The following is a 12,762-nucleotide window of genomic DNA, read 5'->3' as shown; positions in this document are numbered from 1 at the left end:
ACCGCCCGTATCCGCCAGAAGGCTGGGTCATCATATTAATGCGGCAGAGTATTTTTATTTCGTGACATCGGCGATTTTCTGATTACACGGTAGGCTTTCAATCACAACACCCCGGCTTTATTCTAACTTTGATTCTGGAATGTGGACATTTTACGCACGGTGGCGGTTTTTGAACATGTGGGCTGCTTTTTGATTTATGTACCGACACTAATATTGGGGAATTATTGCAAAACAACACAATAATAATAATAATAATATGAATAAGTAAAGTGTGTCAGAGTACACATCATACAGCATATAATTAAAACCTCTTTCCCTCAACACACAGTTAAAATAAATACAGAAATTAATTATAATTTTGCACTAAAATGTACGCATGCACGGTGGGGAGAAAGGAACCAAATAAGCTCGTGCTTGAGTGCCATGCGAACACTGCGTTTTATTTATTTAACAGAAGTAACGGTTTCATGTTTATTTCCGTATTGCTAACTTAAGGAAAATGCATTTTCATATTGCATCGTTAAAAGTGGATGTGGAAAATGGGCACATCATAATCGCGCTTGTTTCCGACTTCAGGCGCACAAATGCTGCCAATTCCTGACTAAATTAGAAACCTTTTTACTGTAATGATAGATCTTCAGCTTTTTTCAGTTCATGGGTGAGCTCAGTTAGAGCTTCCCCGCTCTCCCCCCTCCCTCGCCCTCCCTCTTGTCTGTTTGACTTGTCTATTCCCCCGCGTCCACCTCATATGAGAGACAAATCTGTTGACAACAAGGTCGTCCTGTGAGCAAACTTTCGGTGCCCCCCCCCCTTTTCTTCTTCCTCTCCATCTCTTTCCATCATCCCCTTTGAAGTTATGTCCAAAAGGCTGTTATTATCTGGTATTAATAGATGCAGCCCCAGGAAGACAAAATCAGCTATTGATAATTGCAAGGAGTATACGGCAGCTACTGTATCGATCGGCGTGTCCTCCACTCCCCTGGTACTGAGAGATAAGGAGACACACTCTTTAGAGCAATATAATTTCTTTTGACCTATCTGCTTGCTACAGACTTATGATGAATAGCCAGAGTGGCTGAAGTCCTTTATCACCAAAGTTACCCCCTTGATATAATATTGATTCTTTATAACTAGCTCGCCACACAAAAATCAAACTGTCCACTTGGCCATCATCATCATCAATATCATCACAAAGGCGGAGGAATGAAGATCCCCCGCGCGTCTAAAGGCGAGCCGTTACAATCTCCTCTGTAGGCCTAATCTTTATTTTGCTGATGATGAAAGGAGAGGGGAAACGAGGCAAGGTGCCATTTAAGACGCGGTGCCATTTAATCCGGTATAGACTACACATACACACACGGCACACACTTATAGAGAGAGGGGGAAAGAGAGGGGGTGTCCAGACCGGGCTGCCGAACAGCTTTGGAATTCACGTCGCTTGAAAAGTTTGATTTCCACTAAGCTTTACGTAACCCTAAGAGCCCCTGTGATTTTATATAGTTTGATCTGACTTCAAAAATAAATAAATTACCAAGTCAAATATTACTGTTCTCCAATTTACTGCGTTGGACGAGCAAATAAATACATAAATACTTTTTTTTTTTAAAAAGCACTTTTTTGTTTCATGGCACTGCGGATGCCGGATGCGCCTCAGAGGTATCCTTTAACCTTAGAGGCTGCTTCGCTGCAGAGCTGGAGCCCCACCGAGGCTATTACAACGGGGGCCACTCTCTCTATTCTCCGAGAGAGGAGTGAGAGTGCTGCTGGTGCTGCTGGTGGAAGAGGAGGAGGAGGAGGGGGGCATGGTGGCGGAGGAGGGTGGGAGAGGAGGGAGAGCAGAAACGTGTAATCACCCAAACAACCGTTTTTACCCGTTTCACCCCCTCTGGATCTGTGTCGCAAGGTGAGAAAAGGGCTGCTTGGGCTTCCACGCTGGCCCTCGCTGCATCACAAAGTGCACAGGCAGACTTCGGTAACAACTCCTCTCCTCTATTCTTACACCCCGCAGTCCGCTGTGAGCCTGTCTGCCTTTCACTGCGGATATCGTGGAGGGAGGCCGGAGCGTGAAGAAGACACCAGAGAGGTAAAAAAAAAAAAAAAAAAAAAAAGAAGACTCCCAGAGTTTGAATTTACTGCTTCGCTTTGGCCGCTGTGCATCACTGTATAATAATAGCTTTACAGTTATCCGTTACATATCTTTAAATAGAAGGATCTAAGAAATTGAATTTTTATATGTGTGGCTCAGGTTGTAAAGCATGTGATTAGACCGCTAAAGTGGCGCAGTATGAAAAAAAAAATATGCGTGCGTTGCGTCGGTGTCCAATCAGACGTCTTTGCGCCGCCGCAACTGGTGCCAAGACGCATTTACACACACCGCAGGCTACTGTAGCAGCCTATAGCAGCCTATGGCATAATCCCAGGGCTTCATCTGCACCAATCAGAGATGAGATGGAACTTTTTCTGCCACTGAATGAGCCCAATTACAGCGTCTCTGAAGGCAAACCCAAACAATATTTATGTTGTTTCATTGTCTGCGTACGCTTTTGAAGCAATCTATACTTACATTCTGTCTGTTGCTAAACTTGTACTTTATTCCTTGTAATTAGTCCACGAATAATTTACAATTTAGCAATGATTTTTTTCCCAGTCTTAGAGCTAATAAATACAATTATTACGTTTTGGCAAATGCATTATTAATAGTAGAATTTAGCGTATTTGAAGTATAATAATACTACACATATACAGAATCATTATGATGATTGTAATTATTGGAGCATGGTCACTATAGAGGTTTTAATAATCTTGTGTCCTAGAGCTAATTTCTGCATATATACTTGTAAATGTATAAAGTAAACACATTGTTATCCCCCACCAGCCTTTATCCTTATACTACTGTATGTCTTAATACTTCGAAATTTGCATTTAAAATTTAATTATTTTAAAATGAAAAAAAATAGGAGCACAAGTTGTGTTCTAAAGTTTATTGCGGCATGCAGAACTGTTTGTATGTTCTTTTTTAATTAAGTTTTGTTGAGGGGGGGTTCAGAGAAAGTCACTTCATGTGCAGCTTTAGCAGACACTGCATAGTTTTTGCTATGTGCTACACATCTTTTAGTTGGATATCTAAACGCACACATACTTGCACACGATTTGATACATAATTGTGGACATCATGCATAAGTAATGGCTGTTGTAGCTGGGACTCTAACTAAGTGGTAACTGTCTGTGATCCTGCTCTGAAAATTGAGTGTTGTGCTCTCACACTGATCGCACAATCAGAGATCAGGCGGCACATGAGTCTGCTTGATAGAACCCAACCATATATTTCCAGTTATCATCAGGACCTGCTCATCGTGCTTCATTTGAGCCAAGCTGAGATAAAATGTGACAGGCAGCTTGTACCTGAGATGAGTAAAATTTGATTTGACTGGTCCCATCAGGTTTAATTGAAATGAATTGAATCAGCCCATTTCTTCTGCTACTGTAATTAAATTAGTAGCTGGGCCGCAATTGGACGTCGAGTTGGCACTTGAGAGGAGATGACAAAATGCTCATTGCTGCCGCCAAAGGACTATGTGTCAGATTTGATGTGAAAATGCTGTTTGACACACTGGCATAAGCTGTCGCTTTGCTCGAAGTGTGTACAAACAAACACGCTGGGATTATCTCCTGGACTGAGCCACTTCCTCATGTGAATGAAAAAGTGTGGAGATATGCATGCAAGTCATCAGAACAAATTAAGTGTGAAAGCACATTTGCTGCATATAGAGTGCAGCAACATTTCTGTTATTGCTTTATAGCCCCCAAAACACCTAAATGAATGCCAAAAACACTGACGCTGGCTTGCCACTGCAGCTCTTACAAGGTCTGAAATAAAAAGGAGTCACAGACTCAGAGTCTGTAACCTATGGATCTTTTGAAAATTCAAAATTAAGAATTAACATGAGAAAAAGTTGAATAAAATTCTGCAGCATGCAGAAATAATAACACTGTCGACGTGTGATAAAACTGCAGTGCTCGTAGATTGGTTTATATTGGTGTAAGCTTCCTCGATAAAGATACACGTGAGAACATTATTGCACTTTGATGTTTGAATTGGAGGCCTTGTGTCAAATATCTCCTGTATCAACCAGGCCCACCACTCAGGAAGGGAAGAGGTTTTACTGCTCCAAGGCCTTGGTCATCTGTGGCTCTAATGCCATTTCCAAGAACGATGAGCAGAAAAGGGCTAAAGCCGCACTGATGACACTTAATCTCATTGGAATTCCTTGTCAGGTTTGACCTTGGAAAGATATTAGCCACTCGACAAGTGACTGTGGGCGAGGGGAGGGGCTGTGTGTCTGTCTGCAGTTACTGTGCAATTGTAAGTTTCTATTTAAGTATACAAATATGCTTCCCTGTGCTTTATCGCATATCATAGTGGCAAAATGATTTTCACTGAACTTGAAAGCCATTTCAGGTTTACAAGTGCAGCGTGAGCTTTTCTACCGAGTGTGTCTGCGCAGCGGTGTAGCAGTCGTGATGCGACTGTGGGGTTGTTTAGAAAGAGATTATCCATATGCATGTGAGCAGCCAGAAACCAGACCATTGGGCTGCAGGGATCTGTGGTCCAGTGATGTGTGTGCCACATTGTCTGTTCAATACAGGCATCTAAATTTTTAAACAGCATCAGTTACTTCATACTGCCATTGTTTTGGCACCATTTGCCTTGCTTAATCCTGTCACATATCTGTGCTATCTTACAGTGCAGAGGTATGTGTCTGTGAGTGTGTGTGTGTCGGTGTGGGACGCTGAGAGATTTTGTGTCATTATGAGTAGTTTGCGATTAGAAGTTTGTGTGTGTGTGTGTCAATATCTTTACAAATTTGTGGAGAGAGATAAAACTTAAACGCACTCATTTTTACACTGTGCCTCTGATTTTCGACATTCTCACAAGTGTGTTTCTGTATTTTACTCCCAAAGTGACTGCCTTCATTCAGTCCACAGTGTTGCATCAGTTTGTTTCAGCTGTTCCCACTACAAAAATGCATACAAGGTGACATTGCTTGCAAACAGCCTGCAAGCATTAAAAGCAGCATTTAGAATCAAAACGATATCCATCCAAGTAAAGCTGAAGAGATCCCGTGTTGCCACTTTTTGCAAAAAAAACCAACAATTCCTGACTTTTTCCTTTTAAGTACTGGTATCTAAATAGATGCGCATTTGTGCACGAATGTGTTTCACAGACTGTTTTCAACTTAAGAAGTAGAATAAATTGGAAGTAAATATGACGCAGCGTTTGTCTCAGTGATATCAGACTTCAACACCCGCACGTCCCAGAGACATAAAAAAAAAGCAAAGTGCTGTTAGAACATTACTGCTGTAAAGGAGTTGCATCTTGTGGGGAAGATTCCTCAGTTTACCATTCTGGATGCACCGTTATGTCAACAAACCCTCAGTCTTTCTCTTTCTGTCTCCAGGGAGAAATATTTGCACAGGGAACCCTTCTCTGTATAGTTTCTATAGTATTCACTTATTTGTCCCCAACGCTGACTTATTTATGGCAACCCGCTAATGAGCTATACGGTCTTTTGTAGTGACAGACAGCATGTGTAAACATTTAGATTTTTTTTCTCCCTCTTCAAGTACAAGGCGAGATCCGCCAAATTAAAAGGCACAAAGTGAAATGAAATCGCGCAGCAACCTAACACCTGATCAAATACAAGGTTACCCATGCAGTGTTTTGTGTTTTGCCGTGTTAATGCCCTATGTTGCTATCAGTCTGGCGTGTGTTTTGGAGGACTGCCAGCCAGAGGAGGAAGAGCACCTATTTTGTGGAGAGGTAATTGCTACACAGTAGCCTCTGATTGCCAGGAACTTTCACTGGGAACGGCCCCGGCTCCCTTTTCACTCGCACCGACAGCCTGATTACAAATCATCTTATTGATTTGATGAGTGCAAGATGTTTGCTAATAACTGTTCTCATACCATCTGTTAATCTTTGTTGTGATTAAAGAGGTAATCCCAATACCCATTATTCCCAATGACAAGAGCGGGGGGATCGTTCTCTTACACAAGCTTTAGTCTCTCGCAGGCCAGGCTGGGCTGAAAGGGAAGCTCGGGAGAGGGGGATGGGGGTGCAGTACCTAGGATATCAGCGATCTCCGAATGCAACTGAGAAGTCTGCGCCACCTTCCACATAACAAACGCGATACGAAAATAAAAGGGGGGGAGAATTACATCCTTGCTAAAAATCCATTACCTCGTGTAATCACGCAAAATGATTTTTCTTAAATATGATAATAAATCACAGGCTGGATCAATAGCCTGCGGACCAACTGCTATGCCCTGATAACGTATCAATCAATATTTAGTATTTAGTATTTAGATTTTAATTAATACCTTGGCGGGGCTCGGAGCCCGTTAGCACACGAAAGAAATATAATCTGTGATAAAAATAGACCAGAATAAATACATTTTTAAAAGCAAATGAGCTCCTGTTAGCATTTGCACAGTAGCCCCTCGTATCTGTCATTGATCAGTCAGTTTCTCGGTTGTGATTAAAGACCCTTCAAAATCAAGCTTTGTGTGTGTGGAGGTGTGCGTGTGTGCATGCATTGCATAGAGGAGGGATGGACGTGTGCGTGGGTTCACGTGGAAACATTTTCATCGATCATTCTCGGTAAGGCTGAGCTTCTGAAGCACCTGATCCAAACTGTTCATACACAGAAGATCAAGTGTGAAGGATGTGTTGTATTTCAAGTGAAAACATAAGCAAAAATATGAATATGAATATGCTACCAGAAGATTTCTGGTTTATCAGTAGTCTGAGATATATTATATATTGACAAATCATGTTTCTGTATGCTATGTTTACATTGTTTGGATTTGCTAACATGCATATCTCAAAGAGTTTGGTATTGCTTGATGATTCAAAAATATATATATTTGTTTGCTTTCTCCTCTTTTAAAAAAAAATCACAAAAAATGACTAGCAGACAGAGAAGTAGGTATACAGCTAATTGGTTAAGGCCAAATACTTGCGTTAAAAAAAAAGTTATCGTTGTTGGAAAAGACTCCAAAGATAATTGCAATTTCATTGGGAGCCTGAGCTGTTAAAACGTGTCTGTGTGGGAACGAAGTCTGCAAAGTTCCTCAAAAACTTCTGCTAGAAAAACAGCGGTTAGTATGTGTAACTCACAATCTATTAGTATGTGTGAAGTTCCCGTTAGAGTTGTTGTGGGGTGCAGTGATGAACAAACTTTCGTTTGTGATGGCTATGGGTTTGCTTACCCATACCCTGGCTCTGTCCATTCCCAAACTGTGATCTTTTCCTGAACTCTACAAAGGAATTTTGTTGCATAAAGCTAACACAACAGCCAATGATTAGGAAAGAAGTTAACAATAAGAAAGAAACACTGATTTAAAACAAAGCAGCGCTAAGAGAGACAGAAAAAAACTCACATTTCCCACAGAACATGAGACACAAACTAATTTATTCTACTTCCACTCATCCGGCCTCCTTGTGTGGCCTTTGGCACTCTTTAGGGAGATCTTTGTTTCTCTTTTAGCAGAGTTTGCACTGGATGTTTAGTGTCGCCATGCTAGTGAATCACAGCACCTAAAGACACTTTGGTGTGTACAGCACTGACACACCAGCAGCTTCAGCAGAATGGCAGAATTTAAATAGGAATAAGAACAGGTGGAAATACCATGCAGACTATTTGTTTTCCCAGCACTAAAACTAGTAATCCTAATCTTAATACTCCTGCATGCTTACAGATATCCTGCATGCAGTAGCTTTAAACAATTTAAGTGATGCTTCCTTGAATTACTCTGGAGCATACAGTAAGGAAGTGCAATTAATCAAACGATGTCCTGTTCTTACAGAAACACTTAAGCAAATAGTTTCAAACTGATGCATTTAAGTCATTGCTTCTTGAATTTACACGCAGGGGCCCTTTTATAATCTTTCCTTAAGGTTTTAAGTGTTGAACACAGGACTGCCAACCGCTTTTCAATTGGATTGAGTCCTGTGGCATTTGTAATTGGAATCCTTTTGCTTTATAAAGAGATTAAAATAGTTAAATATAGAAGCAGAAGGGCAGAGTTTGACCATCAGGATGTGCATGGCTAACACAAGATTAATAAGACATAGTTAAACAGGATTCAGCGCTAATCCTCCTTCGAACTAGTGCATCTGACTTGACTGGTTTGACTTGTAATCTGATGACACGTGTCTTTCCTTACTATGTATTTTCTTAGTTAAAAATGCACGAATTATGATTCATGTATCAGGTATGTATTTACAACTAACTAACTATATGATGTCAAGTTGAGTTTATCAACACGACATTTTGTCTTATTCTGTTTGAAGATCAGCATTTAGTTGTACCTTACAGAGCATATGAAGAGGAGACTGAAGGGCTCTACAGATTTTTGGCTGGAGGCTGTGGTAGTTCTAAGGTTCCTGGAAAGTCAGTCGGTGAGCTAACAGGACATGTGCGTGTTGCTCTGGGCTACGGCTGGATTTAAGTGTCTCACGGCTGTCTGATGTCTAACCCAGGTTAACAGGATATTAGGCCACAGCAAGTGGCTGGTCTCTCATTTAAGCTGATCCCTGACACACACGTCCAGTGTCACTTTGGCACATACTGTAGGACACGCGCATAAGTCAAGGTCACACCTTTGCCTGAATCTTTTTCATGTTTTAATATCTATTCAATGATCATTTCTTATCAAAGTGATGAACCCTCAGACACAGACAAGTTCCTCTGACGTGATAAGTCTGATTCAATATTTTCCCACATCCACAGCCATCAAACTGCAGTTATCACTGTTGAGCTTGAATATCAGATTAGCTCCGTGTTAAAGCTCACACACCATGAGACTGGACTGCATGGGCCAATCCCCATTAATCCCGTCTTACTGTTAGGTGGACAAGGTGCCAAGGAGGCCCTGTGTGGGCTGGCAGTGGGTGTATGTTAGCAGAGTGAGTCAGCTGCTGCCGGAATTACTGTAATTGAATTAGTGTATGTGTGGTAGTACACAGCAGTTAAAGTGATATCATGTAAAAACAATGTAAAATTCACAAGTTACACACTGTGTATCATCAAACTATATATTTAAGACTTTCTCAGCATCACCAGCATGAGGATTTACACGGACCAATCATTAGTAATACTGTGAGAGTTTGTTGACTCATTATGACGACTGTAAGGATATAGTTTCCCTTCTTTACATGCAGCCTGATTAAAGATGAGGTTATTAATGTTTACTTAAAAATAAATGAAGAAGTATTAGTATAAATATTTTTACCCTTATACATAAAAAATCGTAGGTTTACCATAAACTCTGCATAGTGATATTATTTTTTTTTTCTTTTTGAATTTTAAGCTGGCTGTGACTTTACAGTTTACTGAAGGGTCACTGCTATCATCAGCCCCATTTTCAACCATTTAAACAAATAAATATATGCTTAATCACCCAGTAAAGTAAGTTAGAGTCTAGTCCTAAAAAATAAGATTTAGCTGTTCACGAACTTCATATCCGTGTTGTTGCAGACCAAAGAAAAATATACTGAATTTATACAAAGTGGAAAATAAAATGTGTCGTAACTTTTTGTTTGTGTGGAAACCTGTATATCATTAGGATGTATTTGTGCGAATGTAAATACACAGATTCACTGCTACACAAATGAAAGTTTAGAGTCCTGGTCTGCAGGATTTGTCTTGATCAGGTGCCTCTGGCATCACATTTCGGCACTGGATATGCTTATGGGTTTGCTTTTTCAGCATGCAGGATTAATGTTGGGAAAAAAAAATATTTCAACTCAAACCCAAAAGGAAAAGCGACTCCCAGAGTAGCTTTGTTTAAGTCTTGTGTATGGGAATCTAGGATAGCATTAGCGCACGTTAGCAGATGCCTTCAGCTGATGGGAAAAAAAATTGTTTAAGGAGAGTTTTGCTTGAGCTTAGTACTTTTGCAAAGACATCATGGCAATAGAAAATATATACAGAAAATTGCGAGAACAGTATTTTGCTTCTGATTGTTGAGTCGGTGTTTTGTTCGAGAATAGCTCACAAGCCTAAGCAGAAAGGTCCTAGTTTAATTCAAACTCATTTCTCTCTTCCCCATTTGCTTTTTTTTTTTTTTTTTTTTACATATTTATTAGAAAACAAGAATAAAAAATTATGTTTCATTGATTCACATGTGGAATTTCTGAAAAAAAAAAAAAGGTCTACAGCTGAAAACTAAATTAAGAGAAAAGAAAAGCAGAGCAAACCAGAGAAACTGAAAAATTGAAATAATGCTGAAGCAGAGGATGAAGATGGTGGAGGGGGATGACGGACAGTTGTGGAGACAGGGTTGTTAGTTTATGTAGGCTGCGGGCTGACTCGACTGGAAAATTTTGATCACTTTAATTTACTATATCCAGGGTTGCCTCTCTCCCTGTCCAGCACTTTTATCAAGCCCTGTGAGCCCGTATTGATTTTTTTATTTTCTGCCCAGGATAAGAAGACAGAGAGTTAGGGAGCTCTGGTGAATGGAGAACTTTCCTCAGATTGCTGCTATTCTCCAGCTTATTGCATCCTGTCGTTTGTAGTTTCAGATGATGTCCAGTACGCCACGGCTGCTCCAGCCAATAAACAAGGTGACTAACAATGGAAGAGGGCCAGGAATGAAGAGAGGGAGACAAGCTAACCACCACACCACACACAGCTAGAATGCAAGGGCGGAAGAGGACATTTTATAGCTAGAATTTGCCTTTTTTTTCTTTGTTTTTACGGCTATGTTGAGAGGCTGTTTTTAAAACGTATCATTATGACTATACTGCAGTATAGAAAGCTCATGTCATGTGTTTTATTTTTATTTCAGTCTTTTTAAAATCATTTTTTTGGGCATAAAATTTTGTCATCATATTAAGCGAAGCTCTGTGAGGCAGGGGCATGATTTCTTAGGGATTTCTTAGCTAGGACTACAGCTGTAAAACATTCAGCTTAAATGTAGTTTCTCTAAATCGTGGTCATTTAGGATCTAAAATAGCAAACCTTTTTTTCCTTGGACAGCAGAGTATTATAATCCTCCCCGACCCCTGAAGACAAGATACAATTTAACATTTTTTAATATATTTGTATATATCTGTATTCTTGTTACTGTGTTTCTCCCAGAGCCAAATTAATTATCACCTTTGCCCCAAAGAAAAGGCAATTAAACAGGAGAGCTAATGGTTTTTCCTCTAAAAATGAAACGGGACAAAAGGTTTTGTTCCATTTTATTTTTTTAATAACGTGTGTATCAGACAAATTGTTGCATAAAATCTTCTGATTTTCTTTTACATTTTTTTGCTTCTTTCTTTCTAGTGGCTCTATTTTTGCATTTTCATATGTTAGCCTGTGTGTGTGTGTGTGTGTGTGTGTGTGTGTGTGTGTGTGTGTGTGTCTGAGAGAAGAGAAAGTGGGTGGGAGAGAGAGTAAGAGAGAGAGAGAGATTAGTGACAGTCTGATAAAAGATGTCTCCAAAACCCTAATTAAAATTGAATACCCCTGCGAATGCAAAGCAACATGCAATCTGCAGGTATTTCATTTAGAGCAACTATCTCAGCGTAAAGCTGCTTTTTTATGTCTTTCTTCATTGCACACAAATAGCTATACCCAGTTCATTTTATTTTTCACACTTCCACATCTGCCGCCGTCTTTGTCAGACCACACAAGCTTGCCCTTCTGTCCCTCTCTTGATGTAAGACAACACTGATAAAACAAAATCAAGCTGAGGAACCTGCAGTTTGTCCCCCCCCCCCCGAAAAGGCTTTCAAGGTTCAGCTCATTAAGATACTTAAAAAACAGAGAGCTCTCTAATGAAACTGTGAGCAGTGATATTTTGATAACGCAGGCAGCCCTTATAAAAAGGATCTTCCTCGCCTTTATTTCTTAACAAATAGCTACGCTGATAATACTTTGATAGCTATGGCGCATCTATTTGTCAGCAGCAGTTTTTAGAAACGGATTGGAAAGAAAGTCAAAGCAGTAACTCATTAAACTTTGATCCGACTCGTTTTGGAAATAAAAAATATGTAGACAGTTACAGTGAGTTTGATTGGTTGGTGGAGATGTGCACTTATGGTAACCGTGTGAAATAACGAGCGAGACTGATTTAATTTACAGATCATATCTGGTCATTTCTCCTGTTCTGTCTTCAATAAAAAGTGCGTGTTCACAGTTCCTAAATCTTCACATTGCCTGCTTGTTGCATCATTTAAACTGAGCCTCTTCCTCTGTCTTTTTTGTGTAAGTTTTGTGTGTAAAACGAGAAGACCTATTGCACTGTACAACTGAGATATGACCTGTGTTGTGGCTGCAGTAGCACTTTCACTTCCTACTGTCTGGACTCAGACTGCCGGCCATGTGATCTCAGTTTAGAGGAATCCACACACACTTGCCAGTGTCATCAGCAACTGGTGGCATATGGTTTACCCAGCGGTCAGACTCTTCAACTAGTTATTAGCTAGTTATTCATATTATTATTATTATTATCCGTTAGCTATTTCATTTGTTTGTTTTGGTTTTTTGGCAGGACATTTTTTATTTTGGGGTTTATTTGTATGTTTTCTCCAGGTTCTTGGGAAACCACCTTCACATATGAAATAATTCTAATGTTATAGTAGCAAAAAAGAAAGAACTAATCAAAAAGAGAGTTCAGTCTCAATAACTAGAAGCAACGCAAATATAGGTTATAAAAAAGTAAATATTTGCCTGAAAATAGGGGAAAACGTTGAATGGGAAA

At 39.9% G+C, this 12,762-nt stretch overlaps 1 long non-coding RNA gene across 4 annotated transcripts in view; it reads left to right on the top strand.

The window, feature by feature from the left end:
* Window positions 1-12,762, top strand: part of LOC309717509 — a 112,921-nt gene that overhangs the window by 61,822 nt on the left and 38,337 nt on the right. For 2 of the 4 annotated variants that reach the window (XR_014279708.1, XR_014279707.1), the window contains one exon: window positions 2,009-2,083. This is a non-coding gene — a long non-coding RNA (uncharacterized lncRNA). Of the gene's footprint in view, window positions 1-22; window positions 90-1,836; window positions 1,904-2,008; window positions 2,084-12,762 lie in introns of those variants that run through there. The other 2 variants (XR_014279709.1, XR_014279710.1) reach the window with 2 other exon arrangements.

Source organism: Aulonocara stuartgranti (assembly GCF_965226115.1).
Source record: "Aulonocara stuartgranti genome assembly, chromosome: 11".
NCBI classification, from domain to species: Eukaryota; Metazoa; Chordata; class Actinopteri; order Cichliformes; family Cichlidae; genus Aulonocara; species Aulonocara stuartgranti.
Note: the sequence above shows the minus strand (reverse complement) of the source record. Positions and strands in the feature narration are given on the sequence as shown.